The sequence below is a fragment of the Petaurus breviceps genome, unplaced genomic scaffold (genome assembly GCF_028583685.1).
Source record: "Petaurus breviceps papuanus isolate PSGF00001 unplaced genomic scaffold, PetGlider_PUasm1.0 91133, whole genome shotgun sequence".
NCBI classification, from domain to species: domain Eukaryota; kingdom Metazoa; phylum Chordata; class Mammalia; order Diprotodontia; family Petauridae; genus Petaurus; species Petaurus breviceps.
In genome coordinates, this window is record NW_027187419.1 from 4,125,057 (window position 1) to 4,148,385 (window position 23,329).

Here is a 23,329-nt window from a genome sequence, read left to right on the forward strand (position 1 = left end):
GACTCTAACAATCACCTCAAGAGAGAGATCCAAATAAGAAAACTCCTAGGAATATTCAAGCCAAATTCAAGAGTTCCCAGGTCAAGGACAAAATATTGTAAGCAGTCACAGACAAACAATTCATGTATTGGGGAAGCACACTCTGGATAACACAAGATTTAGCAGTTTCTACATTAAAGGATTGGAGGACTTGGACTATGATAATCCAGAAGTGAAAAGAACTTGGAATAAAACCAAGAATCACCTACCCATCAAAACTTATTATAATCCTTCAGGGGAAAAAGGTATATTCAATGAGACAGAGAAACTCCAAGCATTCTTGATGAAAAGACAAGAGCTGGATAGAAAATTTGACTTTCAAATACCAGAATCAAGAGAAGCATAAAAAAGTAAATAGGAAAGAGAAACCACAAGTGACTTATTAAAGTTGAACTGCTTATATTCCTATGTGGAAAAATGATATTTGTAACTCATGAGACTGTAATAAGAATGTAAATTTTAAAGATCTTCCCTGCCCCTAGGCTGATGTGCACCTGAAGCCTGGGGTGGGGGAGGCTTGTTTTTCAGTAGATACTTTTTGATTGGCCAGTGCGTCCAAGAGGTTGTTACATTCTCTGAGCCAGGAGAAGGCTATATAAGCCCTGATGTGTAGCTTTGTTTTGGGACTCACTTTGAGAAGTGTTCTGTGATTTGATCTGAATTCTGGGAAGCCGTTGTTGAGAGTCCCCTGGCTTTGAAAAACCCAGATGTGGAAACCCAGATGTTGACTGGATATGGATGTAATGGTTGGACAGTTTGGAAAGCTGTCTACTTGATCTGTTTCTGTTTTGATAATTCTGCCTGTATACTTTGAAGTTCAGGGTGCTGACTTTTTTCCCTGAACAAGGTAAATGATATATGTCTGACTGATTAAAGTAAGCTTGTTAAGCCATTTTGAGTTGCTTTCCTTTATCAAAGCAGATCCAAGAACCTGTGGTGGCGGCAAACCCTGAGGACGCTTGGGGTGCTTGCTGCTACAGAGACCTTTCTAAGTATTAAGGTAGTTGGAGGGAATATGTATATACATACATACATATATATATATATATAGGTAAAGATACACACACATAAACACATACATACATTTATGGATGGGTGCATATATGAATGTATATATAGATATATTCACACATAAATACATATACAAGCATATATAAACACACATACATACACATGTGTATATATGCCGTGGGTAGAGGGAGAGTTGAATATGAAGGGAATGATATCTAAAAAATACAATTAAGGAGTGAGAGAGAGAGGAATTTGCTGGGCAAAGGAAAAAGGGAAAGGTAGAATGGGATATGTTATTTCACATAAAAGTGGCAAGAAAAAGCTTTTACAGTGATGAGGAAGGCAGGGGGAGATGAGAGAGAATGAGGGAACCTTATTCTCATTACATTTGGCTTAAGGAGGGAATAACATACACATTCAACTAGGCAGGAAAATCTATGCTGCCATATAGGAAACTAGGGGGGAAGAAGAAAAGAGAGGAAGTGATTATAGAAGGAAGGGTGTATGGAGGTACTGAGTAATCAGAAGCAAAAACATTTGAGGGGAGGCAGGGTCAAAGAAATAATAGAATACATGGGGGTTGGGGTAAGATGGAGGGAAATATAGTTATTCTTTCACAACATGACTATTATGGAAATATCTTACATAACTACCCATGTATACCCTATAGAGAATACCTTGCCTTCTCAATGAGGGTGAGTGGGGAGGGAAGAAGGGAGATGATGTGGAACTCAAAGTTTTAAAAACAAATGCTAAAAACTATTTTTACATGCAACTGAGAAATAAAGTAAACCGCCAATGGGGTATAGAAATCTATCTTGCCTGCAAGAAAATAGAAGTGGAAAGGGATAAGAAAAAAGGGTGTTGGTGACAGAAAGAGAACAGATCAGGTGAAGGGGTAATCAGAATGCCTGCTATTGTGGGGTATAGGGAGGGGAAACATGGGGAGAAAATTTGGAATTCAAAATCTTATTGAAATGAATGTTGAAAATTAAAAAGAAATCAATTAATTAATTAATAAAAGCGGCAAAAAAATAGCTGACATTAGTTGGAAGAGGAAGCTCAAATACCTTAATTCAAATACTTTAACTCAACAAGAAACAGAAAGAGACCGAAGAAGGAATAAATACCAGGATAGACAATAAACCAGAGATTAAAATGGCAAAATACACAGGAAGAAAAACAACATTAGTGAAATGAACAAAGGAAAAGAAATTAGAAAAAGATGTCAGAGGAAAATACCTAAAAAGGGAAAGAAGTTGGAAGAGAGAAAGTGTGGGGTGGGTTTATTAAGTTAACCACTTACCTGAGAGGGAAGAGAAGGGAAAAAAAATATGAGATATTGAAAACTAATTAAATAAAAGAAAAAAATTAACACTTTAAGTAAAAGCTCAAAACTAGGGTCAGGGTTGACTAGGGTCAGGGAGCAGTAAGAGAGCTTATGGGAATGGAATTCCTTTGAAGTAGTTTTTGCAAAATCAGCCACAGGGACAAATAAGGAGATCTTCCCCTCCAGAAATGTATACTGTTTTTTAACCAATATCAAACAATTGTGATGGGTATATGGATAAGGACTGGGTTGTTGGTTTCACAGGCATAGGAAACTCCCAGGTATAGAAACTCATTCTACCCATGCAAATTGGTGCCTTTCCTATAATCTATATTTATTAGAGAGATGCCTAGAACACTCAGTCTCTTAGGAGACAGGGAACAGAGTAGTAGGACATATGTCCATGTAGCTCTCAGGTGCTCCACTAAGCCTAAGATAAAGTACTCAGCATCCAACTGGGGCCAGTTCTATCCCTTCAGAAGTCACTTAGGGCAAAGACTGAGACTGGAGAAGTATGCCCAGCATGAGGGAAGACTGAAATGCCTTGAATTCAAGATCTTAGAAAAATTACCATCAAAGGGGAGTGAGACAAAAAGTGAGAAATATGTACAAATTAGGGGAAAAGACTGAAATTACTAAAAAGGTTAGGGGGATGGAAAAATAATAACCTCTAACTTATGTTCTTTCCATATAAATGGGTATAGTAAAATGATCAAAGGAAACCTGTTTTACATTTGTGAACAGCAGTCACTTATTAGATTATACATTCCTCAGGGAAAGAGATTATTTCATTTTTGTCTTTGCATCTCCAAGGCATAGTAAAATAACTTAAAAAGTAGGTGCAGAACATGTGGAAATAGATTGATCAATGATTCATTTTAACATCATATTAATGCTTCACTAAAAGTTTCTAGCATTCTTGAAATTTTGTCTATGAGAAAAATTTCAGATTTTATCCTGGAAGGTTCTGGAAAACATAAGATTTGTTTCACAAAGATTCTTTTTGCATATGACTCAGTAGAAAATTTCATTTAGTGAGGGAGATTTAGACTTACCCCTGAAACTCATGCTAGAAAACAAATTGCAAAGAAATTCTGGACTAATTAGACAAAGGTTTCTCACCTGGATCCTCCCAACTAAGATCCATAGTCCTCTCCTTGCTTTGCTCCTGAATCATGTTGCCATTAATCCCAGAGATGGTTCTCTGTATAACATATATGTATCAAGTATAACATTGAATCTAAAAATAGCAATCATGTTTACTTTTTGCCCATAAGTTTTCCCTCAATTTCTTCTGGTCTCCATGTCACTATGTCGAGTAGCAGTGGTGAAAATAAGAATCTTTGCATTATCCTTGATCTTTTTGTAAAGGCCTCTCACTTTTCTGCATGTCTCACAATTTTTGTTCTTAGATTTAGAAAAATTTTATTCGCTAGGTTAAGGAAAGATCCCTTTATTCTTATAATTTCTGACATATTTGATAGAATTAAGTGTTGGATTACATCAAAAGCCTTTTTTAGCATCTACTAACACAAGCATATTTTATTATTCCTATTATTGCCATGGTTTATTAATATTTATAGTCTTCCTTTTGCTGAATCATTACTGCATTTCTAATATGAATCCAACCTTATTACAGATGCAGTCTTTCTAATATTTTGTTTTAGCCTGCTGGTTAATTTTTTTTTATTTTTGTCTTAACATTCATTAGGGTTATTGGTCTGCAATTTTCTTTATCTGCCTTGTGCCTGCTGGTTTAGAGATTAAGAATTTATATGAATCAGAAAAAGTGATGAAAAGGGTAACAACTTATCTTAACATTGCAAACAGTTTTAGTAGTATTAGAATTTATAGTGTTCTGGAAAGGTAGGTGCTGGTCTGGAGAGCACAGGGAGAGAGCACCAGCAAGGACCACAACAACTGCTTCTGGAATTCTTAGCTCAGAGATTGTAAAGGCGTTGGACAATTCGTCAAAGATTACATGGGATCCTTTTCTAGCCCTGATTATAGCTAGTGCTGAGTGGCAACTTTATTGCCCATACAGAGCTATGGGTCATAGTTCTTGGGTGGAGAAGAGCACTGGTGGTCATTCATAAGGGAACAGGGGCCCTAGTCCCAAGTACAAGGCAAATAGGAATACTAGCATTTGCATCTGCAGGGGACTGGAGTCATTCTTGGGTAAAGACCAGAGCACATAACAGGAAAGAAGCCATCATATCTCTTCCAGGATAGCACCACCTTATAGACTCCAGAGCTAACTCTGTAAATAGTGGCACATAAAAGCCTGAAATTTGGGACAGTACCTTCATACCATAGGTGAGCAGAGTCGTAATTTATCATAAAAATAGAATGAAGAAATAGAGGGGGAAAATGAGCAAACAACAAAAACTGAGCTTGACCATAAAAAACCATTATGGTCACAGGAAAAGACCAAAACATTAACTCAGAAGAGGACAATGATGTAAAAACAGCTGTAAGTAAAGCGTCAGATGAAGATGCTAATTGGACCCAAGCCCAATAAGAATGTCTAGAAGAGGATTTCAAAAGACATAAATGTGGTAGAGCAAAAATTAGGAAAAGAAATGAGAGGGATACAAAAAAAGTATGAAAAAATAATTAGCACCAATCTAATTCTGAAGGAATGATTCTATTCAGTGAGCTTTTGAGATTCTTTTTCCATCTGGCAAATTTGGCTTTTAAAAGCATTCTTCTTCTCATTGCCTTTTTGAGCTTCTTTTGCCTTTTGAGTTAGTCTATTTTTTAAGGTGTTATTTTCCTCAATCAGGCTGTTGACTCTCATTTCATAATTTTCTTGCATCTTTTTCATTTCTCTTCACAATTTTTCCTCCACTTCTCTTATTTGCTTCTTAAGGTCCTCTATGGCCTGTCATCAGCTCATATTTTTCTTGGAAGCTTTTGGGGCAGGAGTTATGACTTTACTGTCATCTTCCTGTTCCATGCTTTGATCCTTTTTGTCCCCAAAATAGGAGTCTAATATTGGATTTCTTTGCTTGGTTTGCTTCCTTTGCCTGCTCATTTTGCCACTCAATTACTTGACTTTTGGGCTTTTTGCCACAGTAGGACTCTGCTACCAGACAGGGGAGCTTTGTACCAAATGCTAGGGTTTTCTCAGCTGCTGAAGCTATTAGCTGGGTGCCCTTTTTGAAGCCTCCATACTCTCTGGCAAGCTGGTCACACACACCAGGACCTGCACCCTAGTCTCCAATCCAGATCCAAGCAGGTTACAGCAAGAGTGATTACCCCTCAGACAGGTCGAATGGTCCCCCTACATTCTGCAGGCCAGGAGCTGCAGCTACCACATAGCAGCAGCTGTGCCACTGCCCTCAGCAGCTTCTCTTTCCAAGGGATAAAGGCTGATGCACCTTGGAATGGAAGCTAATGACACTGTGAGAAATCAAGATGCTGTTACAGATCCAAACAAATGAAGAATAGAAGGAAATGTGAAATATCTCATTGGAAAAAACACTGATGTGGAAAATAGATCTAGGACACATAACTTAAAAATTATTGGACTACCTGAAAGCCATGATCAAAGAAAGAACCTAGAAATCATACTCCAAGAAATTCTCAAGGAAAACTGCCCTGATGTTTTAGAACCAGAGGCCAAAATAGAGGTTGAAAGAATCCACTGATCACCTCCTGAAAAAGATAGGAAAAAGAAAACTCCTAGGAGCATTATAGCCAAGTTCCAAAATTCCCAGATCAAGGAAAGAATATTATGAGCAGCCAGGAAGAAACAATTTCAATATTGTGGAAACACAATCAGGATAACACAGTTTATGGCAGCTTCTACACTGAGGGATCGAAGGGCTTGGAATATGATATTCCAGAGTGCAAAGGAGCTGGGATTATTAATACTGTTTTACATTTAATTGGGAAATAAGATATACAGGCACTGGAGAATAGATATCCACCATGCCCTACTGGAAAAGTCAAAGGGGGTATGGGAGAAGATATGGGAGAGAGCAGATTGGAGGAAGGGATATCCTGTGGGACTGCTACTTTTGGGTGGTGGGTAGGGGAAAAATGGGGAAAAAAATTGTAACTCAAAATCTGATAGAGATAAATGATGTAAACCAGAACAAGAAAAAATAATTAGCAGGTTGGGAAAAGAGGAACAAAAATTGGCTAAACAAAATAACCACCTTAAAAACTGAACTGGACAAGTGCAAAAAGAGATATAAAATGTTACTGAAGGAAATAATTCTCCATAAATTAGAATTAGACAAGTGGAAGCTAAGGACTCCATATGATATGAAGAAAAATTAAAAGGAAAAAATTTTAAAAATAGAAAAAAATGTGAAATTTCTCATCAGGGGGGGTGCATAGGTGGAGCAGTGACTAGAACACTGGCCCTGAAGTCAGGAGGACATGAGTTGAAATCCGGCCTCAGACACTTGATCACACTTACTAGCCATGTGACCTTGGGCAAGTCACTTAACCCTGATTGTCCTACCTTCCACCTCCAAAAAACAAAAAGCAAAAAAATAAAAATAAATTTCTCATCAAAAGAATAACTGACCTGTAAAATAGAGTGAGGAAAGATAATGGAGAATCGTTAAACTACCTGAAAGCCATAAGTATAAAAAAGGGCCTAAACATAATTTTTCAAGCAATTATCAAGGAAAATTGTTCACAGTACTTAGATCCAGAGGGCAAAATAGAGATTGAAAGAATCCACTGATCACCTCCTGAAAGCTATCCCAAAATGAAAACTCCTTGGAATATTATTGCCAAATTTCAGAGCTCCCAAGTCAATAGGGAAATATTGCAAGTAAAACCAGAAAGAAAAATTTCAAATATTTTGGAGTCATAGTCAGGATCATATAAGATTTAGCAGCTTCCACATTAAAGGAACAGAGGGCTTAGAATATGCTGTTCTGGAAGGCAGAGGAGCTAGGATGACAACCAAAAATAACTTACTCATGCAAACCAAGTATAATTTTTCTGAGGGAAAATGGATATTTAATGAAATAGAAGACTCCCAAGTATTCCTGATGAAAAAGCCAGAACTGAATGGAAAATTTGACATTCAAACACAAGACTCAAGAGAAGCATAAAAAGGTAAACATGAAAGAGTAACCATAAGTAATCATTCAAATAATCAATAAGGTTAATGCTCATATTTCTATAAGAGAAGATGATAAATGAAATTCCTAAGGACTCTATCATTAATTAGGACAATTTAGGGAGTTTACATAGACAGAGGGCAAGGGTGTAAGTTGATTATGTTAGAATAATCTCCAAAAATAATGAAGAGGTGAAAATGAGATATATACTGGGAAGGTAGAGGTAGAATGAAGGAAATTTTCTCACATGAAAGAGGGCACAAAGAAAAGTTTTACAATGGAGGGTGGCACTCCCATTGAATTTGGTTCAAAGAGGAAGAATATATACAGACATTCAGCTGTGTATAGAAATCTAACTTACTTAATAGGGAAATAGGAAAGGAAGGGTATAAGTGGAACGGGGCAGAAGGGGATAATAATATAGAGGGTAGACTAAGGGAGGCAGTGGTTAGAAGCAAAACAGATTTTTGAGGAAGGACAGGATAAAGAGAGAGAAAAAGAAATAGAAGAAAATGGGATGGAGGGAAATACATGTTAATCATAACTGTGAACGTAAGTGTAATGAGCTCACCCAGAAAAACAAAGCAGACAGCAGTACGGATTAGAAACCAGAATCCAATAATATGTGGTTTACAAGAGATACACTTCACATATAAAGACACATACAGAGTTAAAATAAAGGGCTGGAGCAGAATGTAATATATTTCAGCTGAAGAAAAAAAGTCAGCAGTGGTAATAATGATCCCAGACGAAGCAAAAACAAAAATAGTCCTTATGAAAAGAAAACTTCTTACTGTCTTCATAATAACAAAGTTATTAGAATTTACATGTATCATCTTCCCATATATGAAAATAAACTGTTTATTCTTATTCAGTACTTTATTATTTCTTTTTTATATTTACTTTTTTTGTACTTCTCTTCAGTCCTGTATTTGAAAGTCAAATTTTCCATTCATCCCTGATCTTTCATCAGGAATGCTTAAACATTCTTTTATTTAATTAAATATCTATTTTTCTCCACTGAAGGATTATACTCAGTTTTGCTAGGTAAGTTATTCTTGGTTGTAATCATGGCTCCTTTGCCTTATGGAATATCATGTTCCAAGGCCTCCACTCCATTAATCTAGTAGCTGCTAAATCTTTTGTCATTCTGGCTGTGGATCCATGTTATTTGAAAGGGTTTTTTTCTGGCTGCTTGAAATGTTTTCACTTTAACCTTAGCTTTCTGGAATTTGGTGATAATATTCCTGACCATTCTAATTATGGGGATCTCTTCCAGGAGATGATCAGTGGATTCTTTCAATCTCTATTTTATCCTCCGTATGTAGTATGTTGGGACTTTTTTCCATTAAAACAAGGTATCTAGACTCTTAGATGGAGAGTGGAGCAGGGGTTAAATAATGCACTTGGTGTGGCTAAAGATGGTTTATTGAGGCCCAAGGTAGTTACAGTGACAAAGTCCACTTTTGTAGTTAAAGGAGATGGAGTTGATGACCTAGGTAAGAGATGCTCTAAATCCTTCCTAAATCCCAACACTTTGACCTAACTACTGTGTCATTGCCTCAACTGGGTGGGGCAGTGGAGAGGTTCAGGCCTAGAATCAGGAAGATTTGGTTTAGATGCAAAGTTCTCCTTGTTGCATTCAGGTGTGCTCTCCTCAGGGCCAGAAGGTAGAACTGAAATGGTTTCATAGTTTTGCCAAAGGGTCGTGTATGGGGATAGTCAAAGTTCAATGAGAGTACATTCGGTGGAACTGGTGTCATAAATGTCAATGTATTTATACAAAGCTCTATTTTACTCTCCTAAGAACTGTATTTATATCTGCATTGGAGATGGGAGGAAGTAGTGATTTGGAAAAAGAGAGAGGGAAGGAAGCCCAAAGTCTTGAATATTGACAGAGGAGAAATGATATTATTCAGTTTATCCTTCCAGCTTCCTCATATATAGTGAGCATCCTCCACCTTTTTCAGTGAAACAGAACCTTTAAAACAATGAGAATTCTCTTAAGTAATTTTTATTGTCCACTGAACTCAGGAAGTAAAGCCTTGTGTGCAAGTCTCAGTGAAATTATGAACCCAAGGGCTGAAGGGACTAAAAGAACAAACCTGGAAACTAGCCTTATCAGGTGTGACAAACACTGGTGCATGACCATCACACCTGGCTCCTGGTTTTCTATTTTAATGCTTCCTCTTTGCCCTCTACCTTAATAAAACCCACTATAATAAAAAGCACCACGTGTATATTCTCTGAATCTTTCCTTTTTTGCCTCTTTATTACATATTCAGATTTCACTGTCCTGAAATAATTCATCTTGGTAACATTCATTAGCTTATCCACTACTTCCAGAGGTATGGATAAACCTTCTAGTATAAGGACTGTCTATTCCTCAGGGGAAGATGAAGATACAGATCAAAAATATTCCATTAATGTTGGTCTTGAATCAACCAGATAATCACTGATTCACAAAGCTGCAAGAAAACTAAAAAAATCCATTACTATATCAGCTAATTCCTGAAGTACAAATATTCTGTACAACATCCCTGAGATGAAAACTCTGTTCCCTGAGTTTCAGTTCTATCACCAATTACATACTGGACATTTCAAACCAAATGCCCTAGAGACTCTGCAAATTCAACATGTCCAAATTTCATTAATTCTCTCCGCTGCATCCCGCTAGTCTTCCAAATTTTCCTATTTCTGTCAAAGCACCACATTCTTCCAGCCTACCACATTCCTAACCTCAGCATTATCCTCAGCTCCTCATTTTCCCTAACTCCACATATCTAATCAGCTAAATCTTACAGGGCCTACCACCAATCTATCTATAGCATCAGACTACTCTCTTCTCACAAAGCTGCCACACTTGGAGCTAGAGAAAGACAGAGAGAACAGAGTGATGGGTAAAAGAGGAAAGTAACTAGTTAACATTGGAGCTACAGTTGACATCTCAAGTTTGAGAAGAAAGGAAGGAAGGATGGAAGGAAGGAAGGAAGGAAGGAAGGAAGGAAGGAAGGAAGGAAGGAAGGAAGGAAGACTAATGATGGAAAGACAGGAATCTTCTGAATTATGTACAAGTCTTCAGCCTCTCTCATATCTATCTGCTTTTTGAACCATTATTTTCATGTTTCTCACTGTCCTCAATTATTCCCCAATTTGTAGTAAAGTCACAAAGTATCAAAACATATGATAATTTCCTTTTGAGGGTCCTATTGAGTTATCAAAATTTTCTTCCTGTTTATTCTCTGTAAACATTGTTGGTGCACATGTTGCAACAATTTTCGTGGTTTTTGTGTTTGTTTGTTTTTCCCAAATATTTATTTTCAGTATTTTCATGGCAGATGATCAAATGCCCTGAGCTCCACTGAGTTCTGCTAGTGTTCCCATGTCATTTCATCTGGGCTGGTGATCATTACTGTGGCCAGTCTGCTCTTCTCAGTGTCTCTGCTGGATTTATGCCTCTGTTAGTCCTGCATTGTGTTCTGGACAACTCTGTTGGGCTTTGCTCCATGCTGCTGGCATGCTGAGGGTTATCTTCTCAGGGTCATCCTGCAATCTCAGATTATGTTGGCTGTGGTGTGCTTTGGACATTTAACAACTGGTTCTGGGTGAGGTGTGACCTATGCCCATGACACACCTTTAAACTGAATCTGCATTTTTAGCATTTCCTCCTTCACTTTCTTAAGTCTAGACTAGTTGTGTTAAACTCAAATAGAAAGAGGAGTCACTAAATAACACCTAAAGATCCCTGTGACCTGCATATTGACTTAGAAAACCACATGTTAATATTATCTATATTCTACTGTATTTTTCATTTATTTTGTCATATATTTTTCAATTACATTTTAATGTAGTTCCAGAGTAAAAGGACACTTTTGACTCCTCTGGTCCGACTATCAACAATTTGTAGCACTTGCAGATTTCTGAGGTGTAAATGGCTGGCTAGGGCACAATGCTAATAGTCACTTACTCCTGCATCTAATCACAGCCAGGCAGTGTAACCCCAGGCTGAATGACGTTTTTCCTTTTCTTAACTTTATTCTGAGTGGAGATCAAAGCCTTCTGTTACAAATAACTATCTAAGTGAGGGCTAGATATTCTCAGATACACCAAAATTCTCTGGGACTGAACTGAAAATGAGTTGGTCAGAACAAAGGGTAAGCTAAGAAAGCAGAGTCAAGCAAAGACATGGACTCACCTGAGCTTTCCCCAGAAGCCCTCCAAATGCCTGCAAAAATGACTCTAAACAAATTCTAGAGCAGCAGAACCCACCAAAAGACAGAGTGATACAAATTTCCAGTCCAAGACAACTTGAAAGACTGTTGCCCCAAAGTGAGACAGAAGTGCATTCTAGCAGAAGGGATAGATAGATAGATAGATAGATAGATAGATAGATAGATAGATAGATAGATAGATAGACAGACAGAGATATAGATATAGACAGAGGGCAGAGGATTGAGTTGAATATGAAGAAATGAAATCTAAAAGCCAAAATTAAGAGGTGTGAGAGTGGGAGAAAGAGAAAGGGAGAGGTAGAATGGGATAAATAAGGGGTGGGAACATATAGCTTCAAGGCAGTATGTGGACTTCTAGGACCCCCTCTGTGTGTGTGTGTATGTCTGTGTGTGTGTGTGTGTGTGTGTGTGTGTGTGTGAGAGAGAGAGCCTTTGACTGAATCCAAACTTCCCAGAACAAATGTTCTTAATAAAAGGATTTGTTCTGTGAAAATTGGACCCAGTAGTGTAAATGAAAATCTGTTTGCTCTGTCTAGGGAATAAAACACACTTGTTGAGGACCCAGGAAGTTTCATGATCTTTATTTTACATTTATTCTGTAATGAATACATGGGTAGCCTCCCCAAAGAGACTACAAAGGATCAGATAAAGGCAAGCCCTTTCTATTGTGTTTCATTTAACTTTCCTGCAATTCCTCCTTTTAGAGCTGGGATTGGCTCCAGCTCTTCTGGGTTACAACTCTCCCAACCTGCCCAGTAAGCATGAATGTTAATGAAAAGTCAGTGACCATCCCCAAACTGGTCTAAGTCAGCCTAGCTCAGGCCCCTGTTTACAGATTTTATGCCTTCCTGCATGTAAACACCCATATTTCCTATAGAAACTGTGGAAACCAAACCGCCAGCATTTCTCACAGTAGAAAGGTCCCAACCAAGGATCTAGGAGGGCACATGTAGCCTCAAGGCCACAGTTTCCCCACCCCTGAGATAAGCTGTAAATTTAACCAAAATTATCTAACCAAATTCGTTTGTAAAGGCTAACAGTTGGTACTATCACAGGAGAGTTCAAAGGTTCTTAATTGTTTATCACAGAACTCATTGGCAATCTGATAAAGCCAGGAACTCAGAATGATATTTGCCCCCACCCAAGTCACTTCCCCATATAACATAGCCACTACACAATTCACTGCCTTCACCACAGGGCATGAAGTCACAGCTACTGGGTAAGGTTCTTTTGCTGGACAGGGGCACCCATCCAAGGCTGCCCTGACTCCTCACTTGGCTCAGCTTTGATGTCCATGGCAATCACAGGCTTGAGCCCCTATCACTGGACCTCTGGTGGTTCCCCTGACCTTTCAAAACTCATAATAATAACAGCAAGCATTTATATAGTGCCTACAATGTGCCAGAGGGATAGCTTGGTGGCTTAGTAGATATGGTGAGGTTTAAGGGTGCTCAAGACTCCAAAATAACAACACCCCAGGTCCTGCTGAATGAATTCAACTCAAGTCTTCTCTCAACCAAACTAAAGCAAAGTTTATTAGAGATTCACCATAATGGATAGACTCTTAAGGAGCTCAGGTATCTGTGAAGCTTGAATTAGAGAAGAGGGCCAGAATAATCTGATACAGAGGTTACTCTCAGCCCCTTCATGAAGGCAAGATGGAGCTTGTTTACAGAAAGTTTGTGGGAGGGATCTAGGGGTGGTCTAGAGGAGGAGTTTGGGGGAGGGTCTTGAGGAGGAGTCTAAGGAGGATCTTGAGGTCAGACTCCAGGAATGGGATTAAGGGTTGAAAATAGCTGAAGGCTACCTGAAGATGATAGACAATGCAGGACTAGGCTAATTTAAGGGTCACAGATTTGGGTATAGATATTTTGATAGGATCAAGGGTAGGAAGTAGCTGAACAATGGAGGGCTAACCTAAGGTTAAGGGTAACAGATTTGGGTCTAGTTATAACGAAAGGCTTATGGCCTCAGACAAATGCCTCATCTAGTAGGGAGATTCCATCAGAGTTCAAGGGATTTCCCAGAGCCTGTACCCCATCAGATAGAGCATTGGGCTTAGAATCAGGAAGACTCATCTGCCTGGATTTAAATCCAGCCTCAGATACTCACTAGCTGTGTGACCCAGGGCAAGTCATTTAACCCTGTTTGCCTTGCTTTCCTTATCTGTAAATAAGCTAGAGAAGGAAATGGCAAAGCTTTCCAGGATTTTTGCCAAGAAAGCCTCATGAAGAGCTGGACACCACTGAACAACAGCAACAAAACTATGTTCCAGGCACTCTATGAAGTACTTTACAAATTTCATCTCATTTGATCCTCACAACAGCCCCCTAAATTATAGAAAAAATTAAGTGTTATTATTATCCCCATTTCACAGTTGGAGAAACAGAGACAAACAATGACTTGCCTAAGGTCACACAACTAGTCAATGTCTCAGGTCAGATTTTAATTCAATTCTTTCTGAATCCAAGCCCAGCAGTGTATCTGCTGCACTACCTAGCTGCCTCCCCATCATAGTCTGCTTGACTTTGTCTTCATATTCATTCACTCACCTTAGAGGAGGAAAGAAAGAACATAAAAAGGCTGGTGGAGCATTATATGTTCACAGCCAGGCATCAGTCGTGGTGGGGAAAGAATGCTGCTGGTGCTGCCTCTCTCCCTACTCAGAGCCTTACAGCAGCTTTTTTTGGCTATCATCACTTGGAAAGAGACAGGATGAGTTCTTTTTTGGGGACTTTCAGACTCATACTCAGTTCTGTCTTAACAGCCAGTTAAAAAACTGTTCTTCACCACATAGTAAGAGGCTGGAAACATTTACAGAAGAGTTGTACACGCTCTGAAATGAAAGGGCAAGGTACTTTATGATGCACCGTCATGGACTCCTGGAAGCAGGTTCCTCCCATCTTAGTTATGGGTTAGCACTTGGCTGGCCAAGAGCAGGAGGCACATGTGTGAAGGACTGGGCCCTAAAGGCCTCTCTCCTGTTACACTAAAAAACCTGGCTACCATTTTACCTTGGAACCATCCTGTTTGGTGGGTGGCAGCTTTCTTCTCTTTTTCTTGGGATGCAGTACATATGGATTTATCCAGTAAGACTCAAGGCTCATGTCCCCAACCAACGGGAGACTCCCCACAATCTTTTTTTCATACTGAGTTTAAAAGAACTCCAATCATACCCAAGCAAAAACTTAGTCCACCACAGGACATGAAAAACTCTATTTGGTTCTTTTTACCATAACCATAAAAAGAAAAGAAATTTAAAACTAAAGACATGTTCCAAGAAGACCAAAATGTTTTTATTCAAGCCCAGTGAACACTGAAGTTTAAAAGAGTAATTGTTATTAATGACCATGAATAATTAATTTGATTGATATTTCAAGTAGTTGGATTCAAACTTCATCCCTCCTACTGCAGAGGCCACAGTGTTAGCCCCTAAGCTCTGATCCCATCTGTCTAGGCACCTTAGGTCCTAACCAACTCCTATCACTGCTACTTTTTCTGTTTAATATCCTCCTTGACATCAAAAACTTCAGGGAATCCAGGTCCCTGCAGGGTAGGGTCAGCCCAGGCTTCTTAGTCCTGTCTAAAAGGGATGGCAGAAGGGACAGAACACATATTGGCACCCTAATGACGCTGCCCTTTTACTTTCCTTGTCCTTGCCCTTTCTTCCCTGGCTCATACACCTCTAATATGCAACATTATTTTCCTTGCTACTAAACCTTCTAGCTGCCTCCTTCACTGCCACAGGCACACGCACTCAGGCATGCCGAGGCAAAGAGGAACAGGGCAAAGGATATTAATTGCACACAAATGGCTTATGTCGGGAAGCACGCTAGATGCAACCTGCCTGAAGTTTTCTTACTCTTTCACTAATAGGACCTCCTCCCAACAGCTCAGAAATGCAAAGCCCTTAAAAATCAAATAAAGAAAAGACCCTAGTACAAAGGGACCAGTGGTAGTGGGAGAAAGGAAGTAGTGTTGCTTCTCCAACAGCCCTGGACTGTGGTCTACTAGTGAAAGAGTAAAGAAAACATCATAGAGGACTAGCTCTGCCTAGTTGGCTCTGAGATTAAGATGGTACATATGGTGGGGAAAAAATAGAGGGAGCCTTAGAGGACTGAGCCCTGAATCCTGACACAAAGGTTATTACTGTGTGACCTTTCAGCAGATCTTTTAACCTCCTCGGGCACAGATTTCTTCATCTGTAAAGTAAACTGGATGGAGAAGGTGACTCTACAATCCCTTGAAGCTCTGAGTCTATGCTGCCACCTTTTCTGTGAGGGCCTGGGTTGTTTTGTCTTGCTTTTTTTTTTTAGCATATGGCTTAGTACCCAAACTAGGAAGAGAAGAACTTGCCATTCACTCTGGGAACAAAACACTGTTTAGGTTTTTTTGCTGGGATAAGTAAAAGAGGAGGACCCTAATTTAGCCTATTTTGCTAACAAATGTGTTGGGAAATTGTGAAGAATTGCTTGGTGACAGGGGATTTTGAAGAAATTGGCTAATGAGGGTTTTAGATTTATCTATAGAACTCTAAAACCTCCACAATTCTGTCTCAACTGCTAAGATTGACTAGGCCAAAGAAATGAGCCAAGAAATATGAAATATTTGTCCATGGGGTCATTAAATTCCCATATTTACTCAAGATCCAGACCTGCAACAACTGGGTCAGTAAAAGGGTCACAACCTCCATTGTCATACAGTTTATTTTCATAGGATCTTTCACAATGTTTTCTTATATTTTCTTCAGTCTTTTTCCCCCATCGACCACTTTCCATATTCTTCTGGTCTCCTCTGCAGCCCCACTTGCTTTCTGCTTCTTTGAGACTTTGCATTAATTTCCTTCCATTCTTTGTCTCATCATTTTTTTTAAACTATCTCCTTTCTTTTTTTAAACCACCTTTCTCCCCTAACATCAACCTTCCTGCTCCTCCTTTATTTAGGTATATAAATACAGTTCAGCCCAAAGTATTTCCTGAGACAAATGAGCATGATTCAACTGGGTTTTCTGTGTGGTTTCTAGTTAGTTTTCCTATTCCAAGAAGCTTTCAATCACAGTTGGAAGAGGGTGAATTTTATTTAACAAGATAAAACTATAGATAATTATCCAAAAAAATCTAGCCTTCAGACTTATCACACAGGTTAATTATGATTACAATTATTAACAAATTACATGTAAGTACCCACCATGTAGAAAACATTGTGAAAGTTACTTCAAGATCTATAACAGATAATATGAAATACTCCCTGCTTTCGAGAAGCTTATAATCTACTATAATTATTTGTCAAGTGATAGTCACTGAAGCTTTGGAGTTTTTTATTGTGAAGAAGAATATGACTGTATTTAGATAGGCGTAGGTCCAAATTTTTAATATTTTACTGTTCTTCTTTTCATTTGGAAATGACTGATTTTAAGCATCTTCCAAAGAGGCAGGATACTGGTAGGTTTCACATTATATTACTGACTCCACAGTACTGACAATCTGTTGTTCATGGACAACTGGCATTTGGCAGGATCCATCTTCCCTAACAAATATAGTTTAATAACATGTTAATCTGATTCCCAATCACATAATCAGGTGCATGGACATCATTAGTGCCATAGGCAATGGTTATGTCCCAGGCATCAATGATACCCAAGTTGACATCCTGGTAGATGTCTTTCAAAACCAGAGACTGAATATAGCCATGAAAGTCACTAACTCCCTCAGGATCATTATTAATTCCCCTGCTTTTTTTACCCCTAAGGATCACTTTGGTTTCTGGGCTTCTCAGACACAAGCATCCAACAACCTTATGAACATGAATGGCCATTTGGATAAAGATGTCAGTGGGGAAGAGTCTAAAGTGCTGGCCCAGAGGAAACACAGTAATGGTGTTTCTCTCCCCTGCTATTCCGTCAACGAAAAGGGCAAAGTACTCCTTCTCTTTTGCTGAATAGCTATGTAAGCCAACCAAAGGGTAGCCATGTCTTTGCCACTGAAGCTAGATGTTCCTTTCCAAGTCCACAATTTGATGACAGAGTTTCCCAAATCCATGGACTTCAGTGCTGATGTCAAAGGGAAAAGTAAAGTCACACATTAAATGAAGTAAATATCCTCTTGAATAGCAAATTGAATAGGACACAACCACATGTAGCCAACAATAGGCTGCCACGTGGGAAGAGAAATAAATAGAAGTGAATTGAATAATTTACATTCATATACACATGTTATGTGTCTGATTAGTGTTTGTATAACTTATTTTGGTACTTTTTTATACATTGTCTCATAACATTCTCCAACTACTCCTTGTAGCAGACTCATTTCCCCAAGTAGATTGTAAGGTCCCAAAGGACAAGAACTATGTCTTTAATCACACACCTTGAATACCAATACATTTCTGTTATTTCAAAATGAAAGAAACTCCATTGAGGAAACAGCAAATGTGGCCATCAGAACTACTAATTGGAGCACAGGTGGCATGGTAATAATCCTACCTCTTCACTCTTTATCCTTAAATAAAGCATTCTGTACAGCACAGACAAAGCCAGGAGTCTGAGGTCCCAAAGAAATACTCAGAAAACTCTTTTTTGGGTGCAAATAAAGAGCTCTCTCATGCATTTCCAGCATAGGGACAACACTGGCAAGTATTTGGCCCTATAGAGACAGATGCAGAAGCTTGATTTCAGGGGTTTTCTCCTGTTCCCTGATCTTGGCTTCTCTGTCTCCTTCCTTCAGGATAAATCCAGCCAAACGTGACCTTTCTCTGTTCCTTACATGTGACTCTCTGTCTCTGTACTCTGTGGTTTTGTGCTGGCAATTCCCTATACCTGGAATGCTCTCCCTCCTCATCTCCACCTTCAGGCACCACCTTCTTTCTACATGATGCTTGTCCTGCCCCACCCAATTGCTAATGCCTTCCTTCACAACCTATCCTGAGGTTAATTATTTAGTATTCATTTGTATTTATTCTGTTTATATTTATTTATGTACTTGTCTCCATTAGAATATAAATTTACAAGGAGTGTTTCATTAATTGTGTTGCATCCCTAGAGTCCAGCAGAGGACCTGACACACAGTAGGCATTTCATAAAGACTTATTGATTGTTTAAAATATGTAATATATCAAAGCATTCTGATTTATTGAATCAAAGAGACCATGGAACACTGTCAGAGTCAAAGCAAGTCAATAAATATTTATCAAGCACCATCTGCCAGGCATTGGATTGAGCAACAGCAATACAAACAGAGGCCGAAGAAAAGTCAGTAAGTCTATTGACAAACATTTATTAAGCACTTATGTGCCAATAAGGAAGAGAGGTGGTGCATCAGAGAGAGTGCCAAGCCTGAAGTCAGGAAGGGTCATCTTCCTATTTTCAAAGCTGGCCTCTGACACATACTGGCTGTGTGACCCTGGGAAAGTCACTTCACCCTGTTTGCCTCAATTTCCCCATCTGTAAAATGAACTGAGTTGGAGAAGGAAATGGCAAACCACTACAGTGTCATTGCTGAGAAAATCCCAAATGGGCCGTGAAAAGTCAGACATAACTGAAAACAACTAAACCACAACAACAATGTACTGGTTACTTTCTTGAGTGCTAGTGATACAGAGAAAGGATTAAAAAAGACAGTCCCTGCTCTCAAGGAGCTCACTCTTCAGAGGGAGAGATAATGTACAAACAACTGTGTACAAGCATAGTTAGAAGATAAATTAGAGGTAATCTCAGAAAGAAGGCAGGAATACTAAGGAGGACTGGGAAAAGCTTCATTCAGAAAATGAGACTTTATGTGATACTTAAAGGAATCCAGGGAAACCAGGAAGCAGAGATGACAAAGGAGACTGTTCTAGACATAGAGGTCTGACAATGAAAATGTTTGAGGTGAGAGATGAATTGGCATCTGGAGGAAAAGCAACTTGTCCAGAGTCACTGGATCACAGAGAGTGTAGAGGGGAATGAGATGGAAGAAAACTAGAAATAAGGAAGGGGTCAAGTTATAAAAGGCTTTGAAGACCAAACTGAGCACGTTATATTTGTCCTAAAGGTGAAAGAGAAACACAGTTATTTGATGAGTTGGAAGAAGGAGGGGGACACGATCATTTTGACAACTTAGTGCAGGGGTAGGGAACCTGTGGCCTTGAGATCACTTGTAGCCATGTAGCCTTCTAGGTCCTCAAGGCAAACCCTTTGACTGACTCCAAGTTTTACAGAGCCTTCTATGAAGGGGAACTCCTCTGTAAAATTTGGATTCAGTCAAAGGATTGCACTTGAATACAGAGAGGGCCACATGTTTTCTCAAGACCACAGGTTCCCCACCCCTGGCTTAGTGGATAATGGAGTGGAGTGGGGAAAGACTTGTGGCAGGGAGAAAAAGCACAGCAAGCTATTCATTTGTCTAGAAAGGAGATGATGAGGGTCTATTCCATGGCAGGAGGAGTCAGTATGACAGAACAGAGAAGAGAAAATATACAAAAGGTGTTACAAAGATAAAAACAACAGGACTTGGCAACAAATTGGATATGGTAAATGAGAGACAGTGAGAAGTCAAAGATGACATCTAGCCTGTGATGGGAGATTGGAAGGATGGTTGTACCTCAACAGAAATGGGAAGGCAGGAAGACAGGAGGGTTTGGGAGAGATTATAAATTCCACTTTGGACATGCTGACTTTGTAATGTCTATGGGACATCCAGTTTGAGATGTTCCGTAGGTAAATCAGCAGAAAAGTTGAGGTTGGATATAAAGACACCTGAGAATCATCTGCTGACAGATGATGATTAAAGCCATGGAAGCCATTGAAATTCCTGGGAAATAATAAAAAGACTGAAGAGAAGATGACCCAAGACAGAACTGCTTGGTGGGTGTGACCTGGATGAAGGTCCAGCAAAGGAGACTGAGGAGTGGTCAGACAGGAAGTAGGAGAGCCAGAAGAAAACAGGGTTGGGAAAACCAAGAGAGGAAGGGAAGAGGATGACTGGCAGTGTCAAAGGCTACAGGGAGGTCAAGAGGAATGAGGATGGAGAAAAGTCCATTAAACCTGAAAATTAAGACTTCATTGATAACTTTGGAGAAAGAAGTTTCAATTGAATGATGAGATGGGAAGAGGAGTTTAGCCACAAAATGAAGGAGAAATTTAGGATGATAGCTAGCATAGATGGATAGATCAAGTAAAGGGTTTTGGAAGTTGGGGAAGTCACTGGCCTATTTGCAAGCAGTTGGGAAGCAGGCAATAGACAAGGAGAGATTGGAGATTAGTGACAGTCATCAAGACTGAAGAGGCAATCTACTAGAGAAGATGGAGTGGAATGGCATCCATTGTACATATAGAGGGGTTTGTCTTGGCTAAGAGAAAGACTACCTCTTAATGTCAGACAGGAATGAAGGATGAGGAAGTGGCTGACGGCATCAGAATGGTGTGAAATGATGAGGAAGATAACAGGTGAATGGACTCAAGTTTTTTCAGTGAAAAATGAGGCAAGGTTCTCAGATGACATGGTAGGGAAAAGCGAAGTTGTCACTTTTCAGGAGGGATGGAAAGCTGTGGAAAAGCTGCTGTGGTGAGTAGGATAGGGAATTCATTGAAGAACTGCTTTGCCATAATAACATCCCATGTGACATTAAATAGCATAAATTTATAGCATATTCAGTCAACAGTTTTGTTATTTTTTTCCAGCTTTGCTCAGAAACATGTGAGAAGGATTGAAGGGTTATAGACCTTATTATATTTTCTGTTCATTAATTACAAAGTGAATTAGACCCAGTAGACTTTAACCCAGTTAACTTTAAAGGCTCTAACCAACTCAAATTCTGTTGCAGCCTGATTAGATTTGCCTCCCCTTTTTTTGTTTGCTTTTTTGTGGGAGGAGGGAAAGCAGGAAAATTGGGGTTAAGTGACTTGCCCAAAGGAACACAGCTAATAAGTGTTAAGTGTTTGAGGCCAGATATGAACTCAGGTCTCCTGATTCCACAGTTGGTACTCTATTCACTGCACCACCTAGCTGCCCCAGATTTCCCCCTTTTTTTCTGAAGAAGGAAGCCACATATGTTTAGAGACAGAATGGCTAAACAGTCTATTAGTTGCAGCCTCTGACTCACACAGAATTCTGCTAACCCATATGCTTATCTAGACCTACCCAAACTGAAATAACTAGGGTTTGCGTAACCTATGTTCAACTTCCACATTTTCTTTTGGATACAAAGGTATAAAACCCAACAGATTTTTATTGATGGAACTATCAGAAGCAGCCTACAAGTTCTGGCTAGGACTAGTTGCCTGGGAATATCACGTGTGGTGCTTAAATCCTCAGAAGAGAACCTGTTTCCAGTTTGTGGGAATTAATTGCCCACAAAATATTATCAGTGAAGATTTATGTGCAAAAGCATACCTAAGGCATTCTGGAAAAGGAGGGCTAGCCATTAGGAAGAGGAATGAACAGATAAATAGTTCTATTCATGTAGATAAAATCTCTGGCTTCACTTCATATAAAAAATGACTCTAAACAAACTTTGGAGATACAGAACCCACAAAATGACAGAGAGAAGCTAACTTCCCAATGAAGACAGTCTGACAGGCTGGCAGGAAGTGGCCAGCCCAGCATTGGGGAACCTAGCCCAGCCCCTCATGAGCCCAAGGTTTTAGTCCCATGGTTGCCTGACCAGACCCTAGCTGGAGGGACTATAGATCACGAGCAGCCGTGGCAGTTTCCAGAATTATAAACCCATAGATGCTAAGGACAAAGTCAGAGATCAGTGCAGTGTGGACTTTGGGAATCAGAAGTTTGGGAGTGTGGTCCAGCCTTTATCTTCTGGAGGGAGAAGTGGCAGAGAGGAAGTGGCCATGCAGCCACCACCATGTGGCTGCTTTGGAGCTCATGGCCTGAAGATTGTAGGGGGACCAAGTGACCAGTATGAGGGGTAATCACTCTTGCTTTAACCTGCTTGGATCTGGATTGCAGTCCAAGGTGGAGGTCCTGGGGTGCATGACCAGTGTGCCAGAGTGAGTGGGGGCTTCAGAGAAGGCACCCAAATAATAGCTCCAGCAACTATGAAACTCCAGCTATTGGGACAACGCTCCCCTCTCTGGTAGCAGAGTTCTATTGTGGCAAAAAGCGCAAAACTCAAGCAATTGAGTGTCAACATGAGCAAGCAAAGGAAGCACAGCAATCTGATATTACACTCCTATTTTGGGGACAAAAAGAATCAAAGCATGGAACAGGAAGAAAACAGAGAAGTCAGAACTTCTGCACCAGAAGCTTCTAAGAAAAGAATAAGCTGCTTACAGGCCATAGTAGGCCTTAAGAAGGATTTTGAAAACCAAATAAGAGAAGTGGAGGAAATATTGAGGAGAGAAATGAGAATGATGCAAGAAAATTATAAAAGGAGAGTTAACAATCTGACTGAAGAAAATAACACCTTAAAAATAGACTAACTCAAATGGCAAAAGAGGCTCAAAAAGTCAATGAGGAGAAGAATACCTTAAAGCCAAATTTGCCAGATGGAAAAAGAATCTCAAAAGCTCACTGAAGACAATCATTCCTTCAGAATTAGATTGGAGCAAATGGAAGCTAGTGACTTTATGAGAAATCAAGATACTATTAAACAGATACAAAAAAAATATCCCATTGGAAAAACCACTGACCTGGAAAATA

The 23,329-nt window shown here is 39.4% G+C and overlaps 2 pseudogenes; both read right to left on the reverse strand.

Annotated features, from left to right (window-relative positions):
• The window catches only part of LOC138154808 (NXPE family member 4-like), a 362,284-nt pseudogene that overhangs the window by 220,359 nt on the left and 118,596 nt on the right, over nucleotides 1-23,329 (reverse strand).
• LOC138155294 (NXPE family member 4-like) lies at nucleotides 17,229-17,783 on the reverse strand (annotated as a pseudogene).